This window comes from Myotis nattereri, assembly GCF_964212035.1.
Source record: "Myotis nattereri genome assembly, chromosome: 7".
In the NCBI taxonomy this organism is placed as follows: domain Eukaryota; kingdom Metazoa; phylum Chordata; class Mammalia; order Chiroptera; family Vespertilionidae; genus Myotis; species Myotis nattereri.
This window is the reverse complement of record NC_138082.1, coordinates 55,355,961-55,366,239: the sequence shown is the minus strand read 5'-3', so window position 1 is coordinate 55,366,239 and position 10,279 is coordinate 55,355,961.

Here is a 10,279-nt window from a genome sequence, read left to right as displayed (position 1 = left end):
CTCCTGCAAATCGCCCACAGGAGCTGCAGAGGGCTGAAATCCTCAGCAGTGGTTTGTAGCATCCATTGACTTCCGACAGTGGCTTCGCTGACCTTTGCTCTCCAGGACTTCCCAGAGACTGCGTAATCCTCTGTTTTCTGTATTAAATCCATTTACTTGACTTGCTTAGAGAGCTTTCTGTTTTTCTGGCATAACCTTGGCTAATAACCCCCCCCCCCCAATTATTCATTTTTCCTGGATTATGAGCTTTTCCATGATCACCTCAATATTGGTCAAGAGCATATCTGTCAGGATTCTTAGTTTCAAGCAATATAAAGGAAATATAGCTAAGTTAAAAAGAAAAGAAATTTGTTGAAAGGATTTCAGCCTAGCTGATGGAATTGCTGGGAGGGCTGGCAAACCAGACTCTGAGAGTGAACCTAGGGCAGTAGATGGGGGACAGATAAAATCATGGGACAGACCCAGTGCAGTGACTGACACTGCTGACCTCCGAGGCGGTATGCCTCACTGATTAATCTAAGCTTTGCCCCTCTGCCCTAGAAATAAAGGTGGCAGGAAAAAAGAGGGCCCACCTTTCAGCTTTTAGAGTGGAAGCTCTGTCTTATAAGGGGGAGAGACCTCAAACAAGAAATTCAGATGCTAGGAAGCCTCATCCTATCTAATAAAGAGGTAATATGCAAATTGACCATCACTCCAACACACAAGATGGCCACCCCCATGTGGACACAAGATGGTGGCCGCAAGATGGCCTGTAGGGGAGGGAAGTTGGGGGGGACCAGGTCTTCAGGGGAGGGCAGTTAGGGGCAATTGGGCCAGCAGGGGAGCAGTTAGGCATCGATCAGGCTGGCAGGGGAGTGGTTAGGGGGTGATCAGGCTGGCAGGCAGAAGTGGTTAGGGGTAATCGAGCAGGCAGGCAGGTGAGTGGTTGGGAGCCAGCAGTCCTGGATTGTGAGAGGGATGTCTGACTGCCCATTTCAGCCCGATCCCCGTGGGTCCATGATTGGAGAGGGTGCAGGCTGGGCTGAGGGACCGTCCCCCCATGCATGAATTTCGTGCACCGGGCCTCTAGTAATTGATAATGTGTTACTCTAACATTGTGTGTGTGAGCACATGCTATAGTTTTTATCTTTTGTTTTATCTGGCAAACCTTCCAAATGCTCCTTGTCCCTACTATGTGTGTCCCTACTTCTCCTTTAAGATCCAACTTTGTCCTTGAAATCTTCTCAACTTAAAGGTGTCTACTTCCTGCCCTGAACTCCCATAGCAATTTGTATCTTGCATGATCTTATTCTAACTTGTTTTTATGAGTATTTGCAGTTAAAAATATTCAAGGTATAGCATACTTAAGGCTGATCACTCACCCTTAGAAATCATCAGTTTCTTGAAGCTCATCAGCTCCTTGAGGACATGAATTGCCTTATACATATGTGTGTTTCCCACAGTTCCCAGAATAGCACTTGCTTATGGTAGACATCACAAATATTAGTTACATTGAATTAAAGTTCCCTGCTAGGATTTGCTTGTCCCCATTTCCATTCTCTCTCCCAGTCACCTCCTTCTACCATCACGGGCTTGTCTTGGATCTCAACCCCTCCCACACCCTCTAGGATCTTATTTCACTCCTTTTCTTCTGAATTTTCAATCATCCTCTTTCTAGATTCCTGCCCAGTGACCTGAAATGTGCTCAAATGTCACCTGTTCTAAAACACCCTTTTTTGCCTATCCTTCTATTTCTACACTTCTATTCTAAACAGAATAGTTCACAGCCTCTGTGTCATCTCACTCTGCCTCTCTTTCTTCTTTTTCTTGAAGTCTATTTTATTTCCTCCTAAAGGTACCTGTGGCTGCTATGGCCTGATCCGGAAACTTTTTGCCCGCATCCTCTTTGGCCTCCCTGTTGTTTGCTGCCAGTGACCATGTGACCAATGATACACCTCTTCCCCCCCCCCCCCCCCCCCCCCGCCCTCAACTTCCCCTCTCACTTCTCTCCCTGCCACTCTCTCCTCTGATGAAACTGCATCCTGATTCCTCTGCTGCTTTTCCTTCCCCCTTGCTTTAGTGAACTTCTGTCAGTTTTGGGCTGCTTCACATCTGGATCTCTGTCTGTTAGGGGAGATCGCGGTGGGTTGGGGGGCTGGGGGGGAAAGGGTGGGAAGACAAGCAGAACCTTCTGGTGGGTGAAGGGTGTACCTCCTCACTTCCTCCCTCTCCTCCCCTCTGGCTGCCAGCATGCTGACTCCCTGAACCCTGTCAATCAGAGACTCCTGTCCAGGATGGTTAGGAATTATTTCTGCAGGTGGAAGTTGCACCAAGTCTCCTTGCCCAAGCAAGGGCGAGGTGTCAGCTCGCTGAGCATGCCCTGCAGACAGCACGTCAGTGACAGCATCCTTACCAAACTTCTGTGGCCTGTGTGAGCTTGTCCTGGCTCACAGCTGCCAGCGCATTTGGTTCCTTCTTGTTTTCTGAGCTTAGTTTTCCTCTTCTCACTCACCGTGACAGAGCCCCCACTTCCTTTTCTGCTTAGGTGAGCCCGCGTTGGGTTCTGTGGTTTGCTCCCAAGATCCCTGGCTGTTACATTTTCTTTTCTTCCTCCTTCCATCCCTAAGTGAAGTTATTACTCGGGGCTCTTTCCTTGCTCTCTTTTCTCACCATCCACACTTTTCCCACTGGTATCATGTTTCCCAGGTAGCAGTTATCACCTTCATGCAAATTTCTCCCAAAGCTTTTTCTAGATTTTACCTCTCTCCCGAGCTCTAATCTAATCTCACATTTCCAAATGCACATACCTGTATGTTCTTCTGATGCATCAAAATCAATAAGACTAATACCCAAACTCAACAACTTTACTGCTCCTTCAATTTATCTTTCTTGCTGAACACCCAGACTTTGGATTTTTCTGTTGATGCCATCTCTCACATCCCCAAACAGTACCAAGTTCTTTTTATTTCTTCAGAACCTTCCTTTCCCTTATATTGTCATTACCGTGTTGTTGCCTGAACAATTGTCATCGGCTCCCTACTGAGCTTGTACCTCTAGTTATCCCCCCCAAATCAACTGGACACATATGGTTAGACTAAAGTTCCTAAAGCACAGTTCTGGTCATATCACCCTGTTCCCTGCCCTTTCAAATACTTTCAGTTTCTCCTGCTAAAGTGAAAAGTCTACAGCCTGACTCTTAAATCATCCATAATCTGATCCTTATTTATTCTATACTAGAGGCCTCGTGCACGAAATTTGTGCACTGAAGGGGGGTGGTCCCTCAGCCCAGCCTGTGCTCTCTCATAGTCCAGGACCCCTCGGGGGATGTAGCAGTGTGCCAAGCGGCAGGTGCCAGGGAGGAGCCTAAACCAGGGCCGGGCGCCACACCATTTTTGCCCATCTTGGCCCACTGCACCTGCTGCCGGTAGTGCTGCCTTGGAGTTGGGAGAGGCTCCTGCTGCCACATCTGTGCTCGCCAGCCATGAGCCTGGCTTCTGGCTGAGCAGTGCTCACCCTGTGGGAGTGCAATGACCACCTGGGGGCAGCTCTTGCATCGAGTGTCTGCCCCCTGGTGATCAGTGCACATCATAGTGACCAGTTGTTCCACTGTAAAGGTTGCTTAGGCTATTATATATATAGATGTGGGATATCTTAACACTTTATGATGTGATCATGTTTCATACTGTCCCACACTTATGCCTTTACTTAAGGTGTTTTTCTGGTGTATCTTTCTCTGTAGTTCAACCCAAGTGTCAACTTAAGTGCCAAATCAAATGCCATCTCTTGTATGAGGTCCTCCTCCTGCTCCCCTCTTGAAGTGCTTCTCAACTTTTAATATGTATATGAGTCACCTGGGCATCTTGTTAGAATGCAAATTCTGGTTTGGTAGGAGTCATTTAAAGTCTGGGATTCTACATTTCCAAGTTCTTTGTTGATACTGAAGGTCCCTGGGCCACACTTGGAGTAGTAAGGGAGAGAAGCATGTCCTTTCACTAAACCACAGGGCAAGATTCCAGGGCAGGAATTGTATATTATTCATTTACAATAGTCTACAATCTTTAAAGTACCCATTTTATCTCCTCAAAATAGGATTGGGCAGGGCTCATTGCTATTTTGGTTAAATGCAGTGACTTAATCAATTTATTTTAATGAAAATGAATATGCTTCTGGTATCACCTTCTTTTCTTTTCCATTCCCTGGTTACTCTCTCTTTTTAGTTTAATTGGTTTTCATATGGATAAATATGTGGGAAGAAGGGGGTTGGCTATAGGTTAGGATGGCCAACATGTTTAAGGTAATGCTAATTTTGTGAAGATAATAGCTATTATTGTTATAGCTAGGGATCTCAAATGGAGAAAACAGAATCCACTCTAGCTCAAGCAGAAAAGTCATTTATGAAAGTAAATCAGGCAGCACATAGAACTGTTGAGAAAGTCAGAGACTACACAGCAAATACAATGCATAGCACTCCATGCCACACCCTTTGGGAGTTGTCTCAAAGCTCACCTTGTACTTGAAGTCCTGGGACTTCAGCCAGTACTGCTTCTGAAAGCTGTTTGTGTCTACCACCACCCTGGCCACAATTGGTTCTAGTTTCATTTTTCATGTGTGTGTTAGTTTCCAGTGTGTAACAATCCATTCCTTGCTTCTTCCAGCTTCTGATGGCTCTGGCATTACTTGGCTTGTGGCTGCATAACTCCAGTCTTTAAGGCCAGCATCTTCAGATCCCTTTCTGCCCTACCCTCACATTGCCTTCTCCTTGCATGTATCAAATCTCCCTCTGCCCACTTCCTATAAGGCAGCGGTTCTCACCCTGTGGGTCGCGACCCCTTTGGGGGTCGAAGGACCCTTTCACAGGGGTTGCCTAAGACCATTGGAAAACACATATATAATTACAAATTGTTTTTGTGATTAATCACTATGCTTTAATTATGTTCAGTTTGTAACAATGAAAATACATCCCACATATCAGGTATTTACATTATGATTCATAACAGTAGCAAAATTACAGTTATGAAGGAGCAACGGAAATAATTTTATGGTTGGGGGTCACCACAACATGAGGAACTGTATTAAAGGTCGCGGCATTAGGAAGGTTGAGAACCACTGTTATAAGGATACATGTGATGTCCTATAGGGCCCACCTGGATAATGCAGGTTCATCTCCCTGGCTCAACAGCCTTAATTTAATTACACCTGCCATGTCTTTACCATATAAGGTAACAAGCACATGTTCTAGGCATTAGGGCCTGATAACTTTGGGGGTGCTATTTAGTCTACTGCAATGGTGTCTGCTTCTGAATTAAGGTCTCACTTTGTACTTCTTACTGCTGGAGCTAGATCACATGCCTGCTCCTGAGTTGCAGAGGAAGCTGGACAGTGAGCTTGTTCAGAGATGATAGATGGCTGAGAGCCACATATCAACTAAAATAGTCTCTGAAGCTTCATAAAAAGGAACTTGGTTCCAGAATCTTTAAAATGAGAGAAACTACTTATGGCTGAATGTTTTAGACACAAAATTTCAAGCCATGCAACTCTTGACAAGGAAAACCATTAATCTAGAAAACTATTTTCTTTGATGAGGGGGCCAGGGTGGCAAAAACAAAAACATTAGGTATGGCTTTGGGGCTGTGTTCCTCTTTTTTTTTTTTTTTTTTTTTTTTTAAGAGCACGTGTAGTGGCCCAGGGGGCATGACTCAGGGGTTGAGCATTGACTTATGAACCAGGAGGTCCCTGGGTTCAATTCTCAGTCAGGGCACATGCCAGTGTTGCGGGCTCAATCCCCAGTGTGGGGCATGCAGGAGGCAGCCGATCAATGATTCTCTCTCATCATTGATGTTTCTATCTCTCTCTCTCTCTCTCTCCCTTCCTCTCTGAAATCAATAAAAATATATTTAAATTTTTTTTTTTAAAAAGAGCACATGTAGTGTATTTCAGGAAAGTTTCCCCTGTTCTCCAGATTCCCCAGTGGGCCTTCATGAAATCATCCTCTAGGCCCCTAGAGTCTGGGGGCCTCGCTTTGGCTCCGAGAAGCTCAGTTCCTACCCATTTCACACACACCACCTCCCCCTCCCTTTTTTTTCAGAGACTTTGAGAAGAACTTACACAACCAATCTATGCCCTGTGTTTCACAGAATATTTTAAAGCAACTGACTTTCCTGTTTCTGTAGTTAAACTCAATCAGCAAGGCCTCTTCCTCTTCCTGTGTTCCTCTTTTGATCACTGGAAAACTTTGCACCAGGACCCTAGTACAGACAATTTAATTAGGTCCTATATTTCATTCAGAGAGACTTTTGGTTATAACATCATGGTAAGTACCATTTCTTTTTTTTTCTTTTCTTTATTGATTAAGGTATTACATATGTGTCCTTATCGCCCCACTGCCCCCCCCACACCCCCACTCATGCCCTCACCTCCCTGTTGTCTGTGTCCTTGGTTAGGCCTATAAGCATGCATACAAGTCCTTTGGTTGATCTCTCCCTCTTACCCCCACCCTCCCCTGCCTTCCCTCTGAGGTTTGACGGTCTGATTGATGCTTCTCTGTCTCTGCATCTGTTTTTGTTCACCAGTTTAGTATCATTTCTTATCAGGTCTGATGTATGTTACTTTGCGGTGCCCTGCACTGTCCAATACACTTATGGCAATAAGGACTTAGGCAGTAAGATATGGACATCTTCTCTTCTCTTTCTTCAACTCCCTGATATGTGATTTTCAAACAAATCAAAAGGTCATTCTTGAAACCAACCCCGCCCCCCCCCCCCACCCCTGCGGTTTTCCTCAATGCATATGTGTGTCTCCAGGTGAGCAGTTAATTTTCCCAGTTTCTCTCATCTTTGCTACTTGCTAGAAATAATTTTCCTAATCAGTTTGTTAAAAACAACAACAAACTATCTGCTAGGATCTGCCATGTCTTTAGAACGTTATCATGATGGTAGGCATCTTACAGGTTGCTCAGTGTCCAAATTGCTGTGACAGGAACAATAATTCTGCATTTTGAGAAGAACCATGCAAACATATTGAGACTAGCATTTATAGCAACTACATAGATGCCAGCGTAAATACATCTTGGGCTCTTTTGTGTAAATAATCTTCTGAGAACATTGTTTTTTGTTGTTGACACATCGCTGCAGGTTTATAAGATACACTTAAAATTCAGTTTGCTCCCTTGAGTGTTTTTTGTGTGAATTTGGCAGCATAGTAAAACTTTTCTTTTCGAAGACCCAGAATTAAAGTGATAAAAAAAAAAAGTTGTGGATTAAAAGTGATTTTTTCTTTAACCTTGGAAGCTTCCTATTTCTCTGTTGAGATATATTTTTTTCCAGGAAGGAACTGTAGTATAATGATCTGATTGACAATGATCCCAGCTTCCCCAAACACTAGCTGAAAAGTTGGGGGCAAATTCCTGACCCTTTCTGACACTCGGTTTCTCATTATAGGATGAGAATAATAACCATGTCACCTTCTTACTTCCCAGCACCAGTTACTTTCCCCTTTCTTAGATATGACTGGCATTTTAAGAAAAGTGTATTTTAGGGCTGGTCTCTCCCTTGGGTCATAGAGTGCTTCTGTGTATGTCGAACGTTCTCAAACTGTCCATCTCTCTTTCCTCCCTAACCCCCCTGATTCGATCTGACCTTTTTGGTGGTGGTGGTGGGGTGATGGGGAGGAAGGATGAAGGAGAATTGTAGAGGTTTTGGAAGCTTCACTCTATGAATTAATACTTCTGCTTCAGCATAATGTCGGTATTTGATGAAACATAAAAAGCTTCGAGCTTTTAGTGTCCTGCTGACACCAGTATCAACAAAGCATTGAAGCGGAAGCTTCCTGGCGGCTGATTAGAGGGAGGTTTTACTTCACTAGCTTTAAGGCTAAGTATACCTTTTAGTAGATCTTTCTCAAGGATAAGCTGCATCATACATTATAAATCAAATTCGAGAGCTTTAATAAAGGACCCCTGATAATTTGGTAATGTATTACCACCATGTTTTGGAAAGGCAATAAATGACTGCATTTTATAGTGTAATTTAAAATAATAATATGGATGACAGTTGTGTTCAGAAAGAATAATTTAACAGTGTGGGCTTATAATAACCTTTTTTCCCTTGACAGTGTCCACTCTTCTTTTAGCCCAAGAAGGGCTTACTTGGGAATGGTTTACTATGCTGGCTTTTAGAGTCTATTAGGGCTGAACATGTGTTTCTCTGGAATTTTATGTTGTTGTTTTGGAAAAGCTTCACACAAAAATGAAATTGAAAGCTGGAGAATAAAGACTGCTGAGGCCTGGCCAGCGTGGCTCAGTGTTGACCTTTGAACCAGGAGGTCATGGTTCAATTTCTGGTCAGGGCACATGCCCGGGTTGAGGCCTCAATCCCTGGTGGAAGGCATGCAGGAGGCAGCTGATCATTGATTCTCTCTCATCATTGGTGTTTCTATCTCTCCCTCTCCCTTCCTCTCTGAAATCAATTTAAAAAATAAAAAAGACTGCTGAGGAGTGAGCCATTTCAATATCAAAAGCATGGCCCATGTTTGGGAGCCTGCTGTATGGCAGAGGCCTCCAGGAAATGGGTGGCTTCTGAGAAGTGGTAATTGAAGAGACTTTAATGGAGAAACTGTTGATAAAGGTGTGGAAATGTTAAGGGGAGCAACGAGGGATGGTGAGGCACCCAGGAACTCATGCAGCAGCATCCGTCACCACCTCAGGCCTGAAGAGCCAAGCAGGTTTGCTGCTCCCAGATCTGGAAAACGCTGAGCCGTGGGACAGGGGCAGGTGACAGGGGCTGTGGCTTCAGTGGGAGAAAGTGGGTCACAGTTACCTTGCAACAAGGCAAGGAGGAAGCCGAGGAGATTAAAATCTCCAACCATTCTTTTTTTCTCCTTTTGAGTCTCTTTCTAGAGTCTCCCATTGGGCTGGACTCAACCGAAGCTGGAGAGCAAGGATGTCCAAGTGATAGAGTCTGAGGCACCGAGCAGGGTGCAGACAGCTGGAGCGTGGGTTTGGAGGAATATCCAGCACACATCCAAGCCTGGAAGTGAGGAATGATTAACAAAACAGACACTACCTGACACATATGTGACCAACGAGAATCTAAACTCAATGATTTTCTATTTCCCACTTTTCTGCTCTCCAGCCTTTACCAAGAGACGCGCCCCCCACCCCCCCACCCCCCACCCCGCCGAGTTATGTGACTTTGCAGAGCTGTTTGTTTTATATCTCTTATTATGTTGGAATGCAACTCGCTGGATTTTAAGAAGAATGCATCGGTCTCCAGGAACACAAAACAAACAGAAACAGCCCAGTTCCTGCCACTGTCCAGGAATTACCTTGCCATTCACAAGCTCCATCAAAAACAGCCTAAAGGTAATTTTGCTTTTGCTTGTCAGGTATCCTGTATAGCTCTCCTGGGGTTCTAGCCTCCCCCTCCTGCACCTCCTTCCTTCAGCTCCCCACTTTCTCCTTGGGGCTCCTGGCCCGTTTCACACATCTGTTTGGATTCCAAAACAGAATTGCAGCTATGTCACACCTTCCTAGGTGTCTGAGTTAGCTGAGAAGCCTCGTTGCCCTCTGATTCTATGTCCTCTTTCATTGTCCCTGCTCTACTATGGCCCCCCACTCCTCTGAGCCTCCACCTTTCTTACAGGTCGCTGGGGCCAGCTGCACCACAGGTACCACAAACTACTGATGAGAGCTCGGACCCGGGCATCACAAAATTAGGTTCGGATTCCAACTTTGCCACAAATTAGCCATGTATCATTGGTCAAATCAAAGAATAATTCTTAGATTAACTTTGGTCATCTGGAAAATAGGGTGCATGAGATCCATCTGCGATCCCTCACATACTGCCTTGACTTAAACAGAGTAAGAGTGGTAGAAGAGGTCTAGTTGTCTTCACAGGAAATGGAGGCTAAGGGAACATGGGTTGGACCTTGAAGATCCCAATTGTGTCCCAGGACCTGGTTGTCGGTTTTTTAAGCCACAGAAACTCACTCTTGTTTGGGACCAGGGGATGCCATGCCTTGACTCATCTTAACTAAACACCCACGAAAGCTGAGGTAGAGAGTGTAATGCCCGTTTATGGTTGCTCTGTCATCTAAGTAGGCACCGCGCACTTGTCCTTCAGTCACTGCACCAGGTTCCTTGGGTCTAGAGCCCTTTCCAATGAGATCACCCCCACCTGGACACCTTCTGCACAGTGCTCTGGAGTCCCTACTGCCCCACCCAAATCACACAGGAGACTGAGGTAGCAGTCACAATGCCAGTGTATTGCTTTACAATTAGAAATTTAAGAGCACTTATGCAATC